The 16570-nt window shown below is 47.7% G+C and overlaps 1 protein-coding gene across 3 annotated transcripts in view; it reads left to right on the forward strand.

Annotated features, from left to right (window-relative positions):
* The window catches only part of CTXN1 (cortexin 1), a 36169-nt gene that overhangs the window by 5417 nt on the left and 14182 nt on the right, over positions 1-16570 (forward strand). The gene's annotated exons all lie outside the window — the stretch shown is intronic.

A 16570-nucleotide genomic window follows, 5' to 3' on the forward strand; every position in this document is an offset into this window, starting at 1 on the left:
TTGTACAGCGAGGCTCTCCTCCAAGCAATTCCTTTTTGCTCTTCAGTGACTTCTCATGCCCCATGAGAAGCTATCATGTTTCTTCCCTAGGTGTAATCTTTCCCTCCAGCAAATGTTGCTGCTATCCTGGGAAGGCAGGAGGGATATGGGTAGGGGCAGGGAGTGGAGCCACAGAATTAAGTGCACCTCTCTGGGGATCAGTCGAGTCACAAGGCTTAATGCCGTAGTAGATCTTGTGCAGTGTTATTTTCCTCTCCTGTGGATCCTATGGGACCTACTTGCTCATCTCCCAAGACCTGCAACGACAGCAGCGGTAGTTTGTCAGCTCAGACTAACTGCCTCTATTTCCTCTCCAAGCTTCTGAGCCCCCTGCACACAGGCCATTTCTCCAACAAAATCGGCTGGAGGTGTTTCTCGCCAGAGGATACAGTGCTCACAGCCCTAATCTCCATGTCGCCCAGCTACCTCTAAAATAGTCTTCATCCCTGTTTCCGTGTCATGAAGGTGTGTGGCCGTGCAGGGCTGCTTCTTGTGGCAGTAGCAGCCTGTCCTCATCACTCTTCTACCCCAGCTGCATGCTCCAGGCAGCAACAGCAAACCAGACCCACCACTGCAGCCTGCACGGTCATCTGGTGAGTTGGCTCTGAAAGCATCTCTGAGTGCTGATGCTCTAAGCATATCAATTCTTCGGTGCATTAAGTGAAATAAAGAAATAAATCCAAGGGGATAATAAACCAGAAAGTGATAGGCCAAGAACAGCCACAATAAATGGGTAACCGCTCAGCCCGCAGGGAGAAGCAGAGCCATACGCTGTTCTTCAGTGCATCTGAGCAGGGGCAGGCAGGGCACACAGGCAGATATGCATACCTTAAATATGTGCGTGCATCTTTGTGGCAGTACCTATGTGCATGGTCACACGCTGCTTCAACAGCATGTGCGGAGACAGCTTTACCATGGTCTCCTGCCCCCCATCGTCCAAATATTTACTGTGTCGTTGAGCTCCTATCTGGCCCGGCTTGAGGGGGTGTGGGATGAAGGCTCTGCCTGCGGGGTGTGAGGTATTGGTGTGGGGCCAGCTCTGGCAATGCTCATGAAATTAAAGTGAAAAACCTCTGTCAAATCTATGGTTCTCTCCACTGCCTTGCAGGAGAGGTTTTGCCAGTTTTGGTACCTCTATCCCTTTCCAGCGGCCTGCTTTGTACTTCATGAGTCTGGTTCTCGTGCATGTTGCCCTTTGCGTATGTAATGGGATTAAGGCAGAACCAACGCAAACCCGTGATCTCAGCACCGCCTGGGTTCTGTGAGTACCCAGCAGTGAGCTGCTTTTAGCCCCTGCCAGCATAAAAGGGTTTAAATAAATGCCCAATTAATAAATGCCCATTGAGCTGGGGGGCTTTGGGAATGGATGGGGGGTCTTGCGTGCATCTTGCACACAGATTCTTGGTGTTTTGTACAAAGTGTGGAAGTGACAGGAGTTGTTGGCACAGTTGACCCTCAGCTGAGGCTGACGTTTGCCTAAGTTACCGTGAGTTGTGCTTACTGAATGTGGTGCTTGGACAAGGTGGGCATGGACAAACCCCCTCCTAGAAGGGACTGTGGGAAGACACCAAGGCAAGATGTAAGGGTTTCAGGCTGGGATAAATTTGCCGGCAGGTTGTTCTGGATCTTGCAAGGGTTGTCAGCTCTTGGGGCCAGATGGGGCTGCCCCAAAGAGACATTTTATTTTGCTATGGTGTATTGCTTTGCAGTTTGTGTCGTCATGGGGTTTATAGACTTAGCTGCCGTAGTGTTCCACTGGAGAAAGGGTCAGGTGCAGGCATAGATAAGGCAGTCCACCATTGAGAGCTGGTGATCCAGAAGAATAGGGAATTCAATAGAATTTGATCCTCCATCAAAGCAGGAGGAGTGCAGAGACCAAGTAACAGGAAAGCTATTGCCTGCAACCACTACCAACCCTGGCACTTGTCTCCTGTTGGCCCTGTCCTTAATTCCTTGTTCATTTGTCCTGGCCCATTTTGTACCCCATTCTCTTTTTTTTTTTTTTCTGGTGTTGGTTGCACCTTCTTCATTCATTCCCTGTGCATTTGCTCCTGATGGTTGTGTGCACCAGCTCTGCTTACCCCAGAACCACATGCTCAGCTGATCTTCTCCATCACTCCTCAGTGCAAAGCCCAGTCCTGTGCATGGGTGCAGCCAGACCTGGGCCAGCCCCATGGAGCTGCACCGCACAGAAAATGCTCCTCGGCTTGGGAGGTACCAGTAAATGCAGGGATGAATCCACAGGACCTTTTGTTGGTGCAGACAGCCTGCATTGCAGATTTGGGAGAGCTTGTCTTTAATTGTATCAGACGGGTGCTAATGAAGGGATTAAGGCCCAGAAGGGTGAGCAATGCAGGCCAATTTTTCCTTTCCTGTATCAAGGTCTTTTGTTTTGTACTGTTCTCTGTTTCTTCTCTCCTTTCACTCCCTTTTTTCCTGCCCTTTGCTTGGAGTAGCCTTCCAGTTTCCTCCCCACTGGAACCCAGCGATAGCGATCCACATTCTGGATATGGGCTGCTTGCCTCAGATATTCTTCTCCTACCAGCCAGCTAAAATTTCCTCCCCTTGCCTATTTCCAGGGGCCACTGGGCCACTTTGCTCGAATATGGGTACGGTGTCACTGAGGTACCTGTAACAGTGGAGGAGCAGGGCACCTTGCTGCGGTTGTACAGCAGGTCAAAGCAACGACAAGAGAAAGGGTTTGCCTGGCCTTTCTGCAGACTAACATCAGTTAGAGGAATAATGAGATCAAAAGGGCAAATGAGGGAGGATGGAGGCTGCTCAGGCTGTCCTGCTTTATGTTCCTTCCCTCCAGCATGAATATATTGGAAACACTGCCTGGTTGGGTCCTGTTCTGTTCCTGCTCTGTTTGATGTGTGATCAGGACCTTGTTATTTTGGGAGAGGTAAGGACTATTGCAGTGTAACCCCAGCTCTCTCAGTGTTTTGTCATAGGAGAGGTGCTCCGGCCCTCTGATCTCTCTGTATCCCTCCTCTGGACCCGTTGTCACCTAACCTAGTGAGGTTCAACAAGCCCAAGTGCAAGGTCTCCTATGTCTCCTACGGGGACAGGCTGAGAGAGCTGGGGCTGTTCAGCCTACAGAGAAGGCTCTGGGGCGACTTCATTGCAACCTTTCATTACTTAAAGGGGGCTTATAAAAAGGATGGAGAGTGACTCTTTGCTCAATCAGATATCAACAGGTTAAGGGGGAATGGTTTTAAACTAAAAGAGGGGAGATTTAGGTTAGATGTTAGGAGGAAATTCATCCGTCAGAGGGTGGTGAGGCACTGGAACAGGTTGCTCAGAGAGGCTGTGGATGCCCCATCCTATGGGCATCCTATGTCCTCTGAGGGTCTGCTAGGCAGCCTGACATGAAGGTCCCTGACTTGTGACCCAGCTGAGAGAGGGCTTCAGGGATGCCTGTGATGAGCTGAGAAGTAATATTGCTGCTTTGGTCCTCCAAGCCTGTGTCCATGCTCCCAAGAGGAGGACAGTGAAGGCCTATTTCCCTTCGATTTTGTATGCTGAGGTCCAGAGTCCAGCTGGGAGAACAGCAGCGGGATGCAGAACTGTGTGAGCAGCAGCAGGATGAGATATTTCTGGTGTCAATACTTGTGAGAATCAACACGGGAAGGGCTGGGTCCATTTGGAGCCCCTGGGTTTTGTCGTGGAGAGCCTACGTGTTTGCTTGGCTTCAGTGCAAACCTGGGTGCACCAACCAAGTACTGGCAGATCAGGATGTCCTGATGGTGCCCTACAAGATTTAGAGCAGTGGGGAGAGACTCAGTTGTAGGGCTGCCTTTGCCAATTGCTATCAGGACAACTGGATCGATAGGAACTAGCAAACTCTTGGTCTGAAGATGATCTTTTGATGCCTGTGGAAGAACCCCAGGGTTCATTAGCACTGAAATATTTGACGACAGGTGAATATAGCAGGCATCAGCAGGCTATCTTTTGTACTCTCAAATAAGTTTAAAGTAGGGATCAAAGAGCCTTGCCCTGTGCCAGAGCCGTCAGTGGAGCGGGAAAGGCCCACTTACATCACTCATCCCACATGCATCCCTGCCTGTGGTGTCATCCGCTAGGGAAGTCAAGGGCAGCTTTGGCTACAGCCTGGAGTAAGGAGATAATGATAGCTGGGAAGTATTTTGAGCCTTTGCTGCAATCAAGGGCAGTCCTGTGCCTGTAGCAGGTTCGTGATTGCCCCTAGGTCTGACAACTGTTTTCTCACACCCACCCTACATCCCAGCACAGCCCTGGAGCAGGCACTGGATCTAGTTAAGGCTCAAAAGTGTCAACAGCACAGTAGCTCCCAGTTCCTTTGTCTGCATGGCTCATTTGCTACTCGTTTAAATATAGCTTGGCGTAGGGTAGTGCCTCAGATGTTGGGAACTGGAAGAAGTGAGATTTGATTAGCACCTTGCCTAAGGGAAGCAGGAATGGGATACCCTGGCTTCCTGCAGCTTTGTCTCTCCTGCTGCTGCTGATAGATAACGTTCGTTTGAGTTAGTAGCAGTCTGTTCTGGTCATGGAAGCAGCATCGATTTACACGAGCTGCAGACCTAGTCCTGGAATTGATCTGCATTTTTATCAGCTCATCTCAGCTGACGGGAGATGTTCTGACACTGCTTTGGAGGAGCTCTGCTCCGGATTGCTGTTGTTGGCTGCCTCAGGTCATCCTTTTGGGTCCTGCAGCGTAATAAAACTGCCTGCAAAAATTGGGATGCGTTTTCTTCAAATCAGAAGTCTCCCGGTGTGACTGTGCAGCCCTCACACTTACACTTTACGAGTGTGTAAATGGTTACAGTGCTTTGTGGTACAGGTGGGGACCTCTCCCAGGCAGCCTTACATAGGCTGATTCCAGCAAGGTTATCAGTCCCTTTGCTTTCCTCCCCTCCCGTCCTCCACTTGCCTCTGAGCTGTGCGTGTGCAGGGGATAAATTCCCAGCGAGACTTCCAAAGGCAGGGCGTTTGCTCTTTTTCTTTTGATATCCCTTAATGAGAGCAATTAGCCCACATTGGTGTTTGAAAACTCTATTGTCCCTTTGGATTTATTATCAAGTAGGGACTATGGGTTGTAGAGCAGTCGTCATTTCCGTGGCAGAAGAAGCTCTTACTGTGCTCTTTCAGCGACTTGCCTCTTTGTAGGGATACCCTGGCTGTGCAGTTTGTTTCTTGTGCTCCAAAGGGGCTCTCTGTACCTGGGACTCCACTAGATACAGGCCTCCAACTGGACTCCGTCCCATTGACCACAACCCTCTGGCTTCTTCCCTTCAGCCAGTTCCTAGTCCCTAGGTGTCTTGGTGGTTTCCCATGTTCCCATTCCTAGGTGGTGTTGTGGCCTCCCATGGAGCTCTCTCCAGTTTGACGTCTCTTTACTGCACACAGTGTACCCCCACTCAGAAGTCACCTTCCTTTACCTCCTGGCTATGCCCTTCTTCATGGATGGTTTGCCTTAAAGATGCAAAGGCCCATCTGGATACAGGAGATGAGTTACAGACGAGTTCCCCAGCACTGTGGTGTAACCCCAAGATGGGTTAGAGCTTGGCCATCTGACGTCAGCAGGATCAGGTTGGCCTTAGACATGCATGTCCCGGATGTTCATTTCCCACCACAGCCAAGAATAGTGATGGGCTGAGCAGAGCCCAAGGTGGGCAGGGCAGGAAATGGTCTTGGGAACCTACCAAGCCAGCTTCTCAGGAACCTGTCTTCCCATTTCCTGCTTTTCACCTGTCAGGAGCCCCTGCCTGACAAGTGCTTGGGTTTGGCGGTGATACTGCTGTCTGGGCAGGAGGTTCGTCAACGGACGATACAATTTCAGCTCTAGGGCAGACTGTTCTTCCCCTCTCTCCCCCCATGACTGACCTCCAGAGGACGGGAAGGGTCTTCACTGCACAATTCAGTACAACCCAGCCCTGTCTGCCCGCATCCCAGGCAGAGCAGAACCAGTCTCCCTTCCACCACGCAGACTCAGCACTGTTTGGGCTAGGATGGGATGGGATGTTCCTCTTGCAATTATCTTTTCCTAAGGTTGTCCTACACTCCCCCAGATTTGAGAAATAAGCTCTGCAACTAGTCTGGGAAGCTGTGTAGAAAAGTGAGAGCAGGGAGTCTGCAGAGTTTTTCCTGGGTGGCCTGATTGCCTGGCCTAAGTTGTGTGCCTCTATCATCTTTCTGTAGAGCCCTGCGCGTTCTCAACATCACTCCCTCTCTGCTGGAGAAAGCAGCAAGACTTGAGAGAGTTAAGAAGGACCAGGAAGCCTGAAAGAACAAGCTGAATTTGATCAGCAAAGAAAGGGAGTGAACTCCTCTCAACACATAAAGCTGTTATGAACGGATCAATTGTTCTTTGCATCCGATGGGAAAAGATGGGAAGTGATCAGTTTAATTTGGAGCTAATGAGATTTAGGTTAGATATGAGTGAGATGCAGATTGGTTCTGAGGGAGTTCTGGGAGAATCCTCATCAGCTGAGTTTTGACAAAACAAGTGCCTGTTCTGAGCATCCTTGGGCTTATTTCACTGCTGGGAACAGATGGTATTAAGAGATGCTTCTGCTTTCATGAGTCCAAGATATTCTTTGTTTAAAATCTTCCTTAAGATAGCTCTGGCTATCTAGTAGCTTGTTGTAATTTGTTGGTGCAAGTTGCACACATGGTACTGTGGAAACCCACAGTGCTGCAGGATGGCAAGGAAGCTGAGCTCTCAGGGGGAGGGCAGGTTGGGGTGGGTAAACCAACACACACTCTTACAGCCAAGCTGGGTTGCTCTTCTGGGGAATTCAGCTCCACCAGCCACAGAAATACCCAGGCACTGCTATGCATCCTGTTGCATATGAATGGTTCCAGGCTAGAACCAAAAAACAATTTAAAATCTTTTAATTGCAGCAATGGGTTTCTTTGGAGCAGCGTATTTGCCCACTTGCTAAATAATTCATAGAAGAGCCTAGTAATTAAATGCTAAAGACCTGATTTGCTTAGCATTATTTGTACTTACACTAGTATTTAAATGCAAGAAATTACTAAGACATTTAATTGCTAATTAAAAATAATACAATTACATACCGCCTTATAAGAATCGGTCACCATTTCTGTGCATTTTTTGCACAGAGTATAAACACTTATTCTCTCTTTCGGCAGTTATCTTGCAAATTGTTATCACTGTATTTGTGCTGATGGAAGGCATGTACTTTGTCTTCCTTTAGTGGCTATTAAAAACATGAATAAACAAATAAATAAATAAATAAATAAGCCACATAGACTGCCTGTAGAGAATCTCTGTGGAGGGTGCTTAGCTTTGCTCCCTATCTTCCTCCTTCTTTTCCCTGCAGAAGGTCCCCTGGACACCAGCCCCTGCTGGACCTGCACTCAGAAGCTCTCTCGTTGCTTATGGCGTTGGGCTGTGTGTAGGGCACGTTACTGAGAAGGAGCATCGTAGGTGCTGGAGAGAGAGCAGTGCAGGATATACAAGAAGTTGTCTTCAAATTGAGAGTGACAAATAGGCTAAAAGGGCATTTTCCTAATCCCTGAGACCTGAGCTTGTTGGGGAAGGCTCCGGAGGAGGCAGCGAGATGTGTTGGGATATTCTATTCTATTCTAATTCTGCAGAGTCATTAGCAGGGTGAATTAGATGTAAGGACCCAGAGACTGGAGAGCCTAATCTTATGAGGGACTCTCAAAAAAACAGGGCTGCTGGACCAGGCAAGGAGTTTGGGTGCAGATCAGTGATGCATGGGGTCTGTCCTGTCCAAGGAGTAAAAGTCAAGTCTGTGTAGGCATACTACATTGTGTGTGTGTTCTTCGGGGTGCGTGGGAGGGACAGGATGAATGTGCACGTGGTGGGGGCATACGTACTGCATATGTGTTGCATGCATATAGAGGCTGTGTGTGTATGAGCGGTCTGTTTATACAGTGGGTGCTGGGAATCTGCTTGTGTACGTGTATTGGAAGGTGCTTGGAGTATGCAGGTGCTCCTGGGGGCCAGTTTGGGTATTTGGATAAGGGAATGTGTCCGTATTTGTGTGCAATCCCCGAGAAATAACAACTGGTTTTCAGCTTTTCTTAAGGGAGCTTGAGGGAGGTGCTAAGGTCTATGAATTCATCGTTAAATGTTCCTAATGAGTCACGCACTCCCAATCACAAGCGCTTACTCAAAGTCAGTCCATTGGGTGGCATCCCTGCCTATGGAAGGGGGGTGGAGTTAGGTGATCTTTAAGGTCCCTTCCAACCCAAACCGTTCTGTGATTCATTCTGTGATTCATTACACGCCTTCTTCACATGATTCACTCATAGCTTTTGATACTAGGAGGGGTACAGACCACATTCAGCAGGCCAAAGCAAAGCTGGGCTTCTCCAAGGCAAAGTCTCTGGGTCCCTTCTCTGGGTTCTTCCGTGGGGTCTTCCATTCACATATGTGCAGATGTAACTGGAACAAGTGGCCCCTGCTCTCTTTTGAGATGCTGATGTAGATCCTTCCTAACCAGGGATAGACTCGGGGGAAAAAAATTCCAGCCTTGTCTCTCACTATTCCATCAGCAAACGTATATCATGTTCCCAGGAACGGTTGTGTTACCTGCAAACACCGCTTGCTTGGTGATAGGTCGTGACGTGATGCAGCACTAGCACGTCCAGCTGCTCTGAGGCCCTCTCAGAATTGCCTGGCTTAATGCAAGTCTCCCGGGATTTCCACAGTGAAAGATGAGCTCACCCCTGGCCCTAGGAAATGGAAACAGGCTCAGCCGAGAGAGGGACTGGTGTGGGGGAAGTGTGTTTCCCGTGTCTGTTGCGAGCAGCAGTCCTGTTGCTAAAAAGCTTGTGGTGCAGTTATATGTGAGGCAGAGTCACCGAAACACATCGAGAGTGTCTGGGCTAGTGGCTGAGCTCTCTGTCAAGGCTCCCTTCCTTCTCAGTGTTACTGAAACTGGGAAAAGATCCCTTCCTGACCTGGACTGCTGTAAGGCTTACCCACTCAAGGGGGCATATCTACTGGAAGAGGGCCTGCATTTCCTCACACTGCGGAGGAATATTTCCTGGCAATATCACTGGGGCAAAGAAGGATGATAATAAATTGGAGAAAAATCGGTGAAAAATGTGACCAGTGAGTGAAGGTGGGAAACAGAGGCATTTCAGTGAAAGATTGGATTATCACAGATGTCTTATCACAGGGAGATAAGACCCTTGCTTGGCTGGAGGACAGAAGAGCGATACCACCTTGTTTTACAGGTGTTAGAAGGCCCAGTGGCTGCAAGATGAAGCTCAATAAGCTCTGTCTAGGTACAAGTGCAGGTTTTAAGGATATTATTTAAGCATATACTGCTGGTAAGTTTTCACAGAATAAAACAATTCTTAAATATCTGCTATGATGAAAAAATACCTCAGGGCACGTTAAGCACTTCGGTGTTGTGACACTCACTTGAAGACAAGCACAGAAGGAAAATCTATTGAGTGCGAATTGTGATCTACTTAAGCTTTGTTTTGTGTTTCTAGTTGAACTCTGGGAGCTGATGCTGCATTTTTTTTTTTTTTTTTAAAAAAGCCATCTTCCTGTGACACCGGAGGCAGAGGGCTGAGATGACACAAGCTCTGCTCCTGTCTTTGCATGTACTCATCCCCTAAGCTCACTGTCTCTGTTTTTCCCTTCCTTTGTTCTTGCCTGCTTGAGTAAGGTGACCCAAGGGGACATTTTTGGGCACTGTGGGGTACCTAATTTGCCCATATTGCCTTGATAGCCCATGCCTCTTGCTCTTACGTCCAAGCTTCTTTCTTGAGGTGGAGCTGTCTCTCCCTCTCCTCCTAAGAGTTACACGGCAGGAGGCTGCTTGGGATGGCAGCGTGAAAGGCTGACTGCCTTCTGGACTCGTCTTACAAAACTTCACATCCCACTGATGACCTGTACAGCCTTCCCTGAATCCAGCCCAATTTGAGACCGTGTTATGGACCTGCACACACTTTTCCAGATGAGTGCTTGTAAAGCCTTGCCCTTATTGCTTCTCTCTGTTTGCTGTGAGCACCTCCTGTTTCATTTACCTTTTCCTCCTTTGCCTCATTTCTACCTGTTAAGCTCTCAGCTTCCAGCAGGAATTCTTGGTATTATGGCTTAAATATACAGCCCTGCCCATGGCACTATCTTCATGTCCATTTCGTTATCCTAGTCCTTCAGACCTCCTTTCCTTATGGAGTACAGATTTCCCAACATACCAAGTGCTTCGCTAAAATCTTGTTAGATTGATATTAATTTGAATTTCTTTCTCTAAACAGTGATTTTGTTGAAGAGAACTGTATGTTTGCCTGGCATAGTCATACTCTGATAATGCTTCAGCATTTTATCTCATTTCCCTTTTATTTATTTATTTATTTATTTAGTTAGTTAGTTAGTTAGTTTGCATTATAATTTAGAAGCCTTGAGTGCTGTTGCAGCTGGGCTTATATAGAGCCTGTAGTTTCTTGTGTCTCTATTTTACTTTCTTCAGTCCGGTAAATACATTTGCTGTTCTCCAGAAAGAAAAGGAGAATAATTAGTGGCCTGTAATCATGTATTCTGGCTCAGCATTATTGTTAGCAATACCAACTAAAGATTCCTGACTAGGACATCTGTGCCTGCTGTGACACAGCTGGTCCACCTGCCAGTGAGGTTTCCCTCTCCCATGATTTCTAGGTAATCCGTAGCAAAATAAGACACCAGCTTCCCTTCCCTTTGTCCAATAGCTTTCCAAGAAGTCTAAACACTCGGAACTGTGGGTCACTGAGCTGTTGGGTCTGGGCAGTGTAGCTGGACAGAAAAAAAGTCTCAGCAGACAACCTGAGCTTCTCCCACCTCAGTATACCTGTGGTATGTGGCCTGGTTTACCAATCCTCTGCTCCTATAAGTACCGCTAATTTTCTGGGAAAAGCAGACAGAATGCATAGAGAAACTTGGGTGCTCTCTGTAGTTTCTGGAGTCCATCGTTGTAATGATGCCTGCACCTCTGGGAGGCAGGTGCAGTCCCTCTGGTGTCTAAACTTCCCGCTCCTGGGATAGATTCCTAGACAAATCTGGGCTATGATGAGAAGACTGTTCCTGTATGTGTGAATAGAGTGTGAATCAGGGATTTGCGAAGGGAGATGGCAGTGATCTCACACTGAGCTTTGCTCACAGTTAAGGCAGAGCAAACTGTAAAGAGACAGCCGTTCAATCCGAGCACCTTAACTCTGCCCTGGAGCAGCACCAGGCTAGAGCCAAGCGATGAAGTCCGCTGGGTTGTAGCACTGTGGTTGGAAAAGCTGTGCTGTAACCTCTCAGCTGATGTCAACGCAGCTAATGTACAGAGCAGGGTCAGCAGAGCAGGCAGACAGGGGTGCTGAGACAGCTGCAGAGGGAAAAGCATCCAAAAAACAACAGACAGTTTCAAGTAATTTTCATATTTTTCAGATAGTTTCAAGTAATTTTCATATTTTTCAGCCCAGGTGATGTGGAGGCTCAGGGACACAAATTGTGTTGACACCTTAAACGGGACACATTAATCTGGCCCTAGATATTTCACGCAGACAGCCTAGTGATGAAGAGAAACATTCCCTGAGTGTGCTCTTTCTGAAAGAATTTGTCACCATCAATAAATTGATGGGAGATTTATTTCTGCCAGCCCTAAAACTGCACACAAAGTAATGTGATTTGTTCAAACTCTTTAACACACTGTTCTCCTTGATTTAAAGTCTGTTGAGCTATCTTTATTTTCTTAGCACATAATTAATTCAGATTCTGGCTTTGACGGGAAGGAGCTGAGATGTCTCTAGAGTCTGTTATTTGGGAATGAAAGAAGGAAAGGGCAAATGGAAGGGCTTAGACAGTAATCAGCTCAGTATCACTCCAACCTGAGAATAAGCAAAGGTTATCTGCATCTTACACGTTACTTAGCTTTTTCTTCATGCCTACAGCTTTGACCATATTAAGATGGTTGGGCCCAAAGAATTGGGGTGAGTGGAGTTAAATCCAGTCAGAGGCTGGTCACAAGTGGTGTCCCCCAGGGCTCAGTGCCGGGGCCAGTTCTCCTTCATATCTTTATCAATGATCTGAATGAAGGGATTGAATGCAGCCCACAGTAAGTTTGCAGACAACACCAAGTTGGGTGGGAGTGTTGATCTCCTTGAGGGCAGGAAGGCTCTACAGAGGGATCTGGATAGCCTGGATTGATGGGCCAAGGCCAAATGTAGGAGGTTCAACAAGGCCAAGTGCTGGGTCCTGCACCTGGAGCACAACAACCCCATGCAACGCTACAGGCTGGGGGAAAAGTGGCTGGAAAGCTGCCTGGTGGAAAGTGACCTTGGGGTATCGGTTGATAGCCAGCTGGAGGTCTTCAAGAATCGTGTAGATGCAGAATTTAGTAGCATGGTTTAGTGGTGGACTTGTTGCTACTAGGTTAAAATCTGGACTAGATGGACTTAGAGTTCTTCCCACCTGAATGATTCTGTGATTCTATGAATTTGGGAGTGCTTCACTGATTGGTGCTGGCTTCGATCTGGTGTCTAAATAGAAGTGGGGACGCCAGCCCCAGCTGCATGAGTCAGTTGGGCTAAAAGACGTGAAATCTTCTGCAGCTTGAAGACGCCTGTTCAGGGTGGTGGTGGAGGGCATGTTTTTATCCGGGGCTATGACAACAAGGGAAAGAGAGACCCTGGAGCTCTGTCAGAAAGTGCTCACAGTCCTTCATGTCTGGACCATGGCCGCAGACCTACAGCTTGAGACTCAGCTGGCTAGGCAGCAAGCTGAGAGACCCCAGCAGAGATCTCCAGGGAGCATAATTCTGCCTTCAGCTGGTTCAGAGCCTGGCCATGGGGGTCACAAGCTGGTCACTGTGTGCATGACCAGATATGTCGGCTTACTCAGCAGCTACACTCCAGCTTGACAGGGAGGAAAGATGAGAAGTTAATTCATTAGTGCAAAAGACTTAGAAGTATTTAATTGATCTTGTCAAAGGCAAGGAATAATTCCATGGCTGCATGGTCCCAGCAGACACTTCTCGTCCCCTGACAAGGCAGCTTTGATACAGCTATTTCAGTAACATGCTGAAGTCAGGAATGGGACTTTTTATTTAATGATTCACACTAATTAGGATGATGCAGGCATGCTCCCTATCTGCCCCACAGCACAGTGGTGACCAGGCCCTTCATGTCAGCACCATCTCCTTGGGCTTGCCGGCTTGCAGGGGCCGACGTTGGGAAATGCTTTGTGAGAGTATTTAAGGACAGGTGGGCTTGTTGCCAAATGTCAGAGCTCAGCACCCCTGATTTAGTGGTTGGGCCAGGCCCTGTGCATTCATATCACTGCCTGGGTGTTTTTCAGGCCGAATTGTGACTGCTGGCCACAGACAACTCCTGGTGCGATGATGGGGCACCATCCTGATGGTGGGCATCAAGTCCCGGGGCCTGGTGGTGATGTTCACAGTAAATAACTCCTGGACATATAGCATCCTGTGGCCTAGGGGAGAAAAGGGCCCATCTTGCTGATGTATTCCATCCCAACCCCCAAACAAACAAACAAAAAACACAACAACCGAAAAATCATGAAAAAGCCCAAAGCCAAGCCAAGTGAAGGCACTCTCAAGATCTGCCTCCCAAGGCCATCACACCATATTTTCCTAGATGCATTATATACCCGGACGTGATGCTTTGGGGCTGTTTTTTCCTCTTCACCGTGGCAGCTGCAGGTGCCTATGCCACTTCCAGGGTCTTGTTGGTGGGGAACAGAGCTGCTCCACGTCTACGAGGCCATTCAGCAATGTCCATAGTGGGGATCTACCATGAAAAATAAGGTCCTAGCGCAATTCAGGGCTGACAGCAAAGCCCCAGTACAATATCCTAGGGTATTGTGCTAAGGCAGTACCCTATTGTACTAAGGCAGTCCCTTAGCTTTGCCTCTGTTCTGGGGAAATTGAATAACTGCTGAGGGTCTCTGTTATGTCTGTGTGCTGTGGGGGAGGTTGAAGCAGTCCCGAGTCCCCATCCTGGCTGCCTGGGGGGGTCTCAGCCTGTGCCATACAAGAAGGAAAGGTTCCTGCTGACCAGGAGCATTTCTGTATGAAACTGGTTGTGACAAAACTGAACTACAGATGGGAAGGCTCCTCACCATCGGATGAGGGGAAGGAGGAAGAAAACAACCTCCCACCACAGGAGGAGCAGGAACAGAGCTGCTATTTCAAGGATTTTATCCTATCCAGGCATCATATGACATGGCACATACAAAAGCAGGGCTCCTACATGCCTGCCTTCCTCAGTAAATGTGCTCTAGATCCAGAGTAAAAAGACCAGGGCTTCCCTGATTTTCCTGTCTCTTGTAGAGTCAGAGTTGTCTAGTGGCTTCTGTTGTAAAATTGCATATTTTTTGTCGCCATGTCCAGTTCTACGTGTTTACAAGATCTTCTGCTGCAGGCTACATTCTTTTGGATGGAAGATTTTGGCTTAAATGAAATTGGAAGAAACTTGTATTTCTTTCTTACTGCAAAAACAAACAAACCAAACTGCCAAACCTCTGTCTTTTAGAACCGAATATGAAAAAAAAACCCACCACCCACAGTGATGATTACCTTTTATTTAGCCCGCATTTGTCTACATTTTTGAAACGCATTTGCCTGCTCCAGTTTGTTTGCTCTGCTACCTGACCATGTGTCTGTCACATTCCCTGGACTTCTTGCAGCCTCCAGATCTCTCCATCTTGTTCATTCTAACTCCATCTCCACCAACACTTCAAGCCAGAGACTTATTTGTTCCCTTCCAGGCTCTTTCTTTCCTCTACCTTGTCTAGCTGTTGCACACTAAGGTACTCCTTAGAAAAAAAGTAACTGTTTAACGAAGATAGAAATAAAAAGAGTAATATGGTAATGTGGATCACAAATAAACCTTTCGGATGATGAGCACCCCATTTTCGTGCAGCATTGATGATAGGTTTTCCCACAGTGCTGTGCTGATCCTGTCCGTGGAGATGTTGTCCAACTAAACATTTGGATTCATTACCCAGTGTGCAAGAAGCTGAATGCACACGCTAGGTTGAGATATTGGTTATTTCAGAATTGCACAAGTCTGGGTACCATGGGGCTTTCCACAAAGTTGGCCCAACTCTGGACTTTCCCTGTGGATTTTTATACAATTCTCCATATTTAGTACATCCCACTAAGTTCTAACTGGTTAGTGATTTACAATCTTATCTAGAAAATCTACAAGTGCTCAGTGGAAGGGTATTCACCTGGGCCAGGGTCATCCTGACCTGTGGGTATGTTTTTCAGTGTTACAATGACATTATAATTAGCAAAGTTTACCTTCAGACATTATCGTTCCTCTTCTTTTGCCAGCTTGACACAATTCCCCTTGGCATGTTGATCACCACGTCCAAGTTCCTTATATTCTGGGATATTCTACACTATAGATAGTGCAAGCTCTCCAGTCTTACGGTACAGGTTACAGAACAGTGACTGGACCTAATAATAGTTGTCCCGGTAACAGAGAGAGGTTCCTCCTTTTTGATCATTCGTGTTATTATATGTTGTCTTACAAGGAAAAAAAAAATGTCTATTCATAAAGGATGTTTACATGGTAAGTTCTAGCTGCACTGTTAGATAAGGCAAGGCCGCGTGTAATAATCAACAGCTGCATGCACGCTCCTCTGTCACACCGAGCTGTCCCAGTTTACCCTGCAGCCAAGGCTGGCTGTTAATTCTGGTCTGGATGGCAGTGTCTCTGGCTGTCTCATTGTGAATCATCACTTTGACCTCTGTGAAGCTTCTGTCTTGTCCAACACAAACAGACAGGGAACACAGGGACCTGTGGATCCGGGCAGCTGATCTCGCCACCTCTGCTTTGCTCTGCACTTGCCTGTTCGCCCCCCCAGGAACGATATCCCTGCATCCCTTCCTTCCTTGACCCAAGTTGGCTCTCGCTGAAGCTGACTGTGATTGTTGCAGTCCTTGGCCTGCTCAGGACTCGGAGAGGATTTGTCATAAACTGTGGGTGCAGGAGTGCCTGGAAGACCATAGTTCCTTCTCCTTCCCTCTCTGTAATGGTTACAGGAGCTCCTGGTAGCTTCTGGGGCCAGAAGGCTCTGCAGGGAGAATTGACAACACTTGCAGATATGAAAGAACAGGTCAACTATAAAGCATCCTTCATGATCTCCATAATAGCTCTGCAAAGCTGAACTTGGCTCAGAGAAAAGTGTAATGAGGTGCAATTCTCTGCTTGATTAGCTGCCATTATAGAGGAGTCAGCCGCTCCCAAATGCTCTGGATTAGCTGTGGAAAGGACACACTCTTCTCCCACTGTCACCCAAGCATATTCAGAAATATGCCCTCAACCCTCAGCGGGAAGGCTCGGGTCAGCATTGAGTATTTTCCAGGAAAGAGGATGGGGGCATGCCATGAGCCCTCCCGGTGTCAGGGGATTAAGAAAGGTGCATTTGAACTGGCTTGGTCCTTCCTGCCTTATTCCTTGACAACAACAGCTCAGCATGCTGTCTTCAGACTGCTGGGAGGCAAGAAACTTCCCCGAGTTTTTCAGCTTTTCTGAATCAGCAGCA

The sequence above is a fragment of the Anser anser genome, assembly GCF_964211835.1.
Source record: "Anser anser genome assembly, chromosome: 25".
NCBI classification, from domain to species: domain Eukaryota; kingdom Metazoa; phylum Chordata; class Aves; order Anseriformes; family Anatidae; genus Anser; species Anser anser.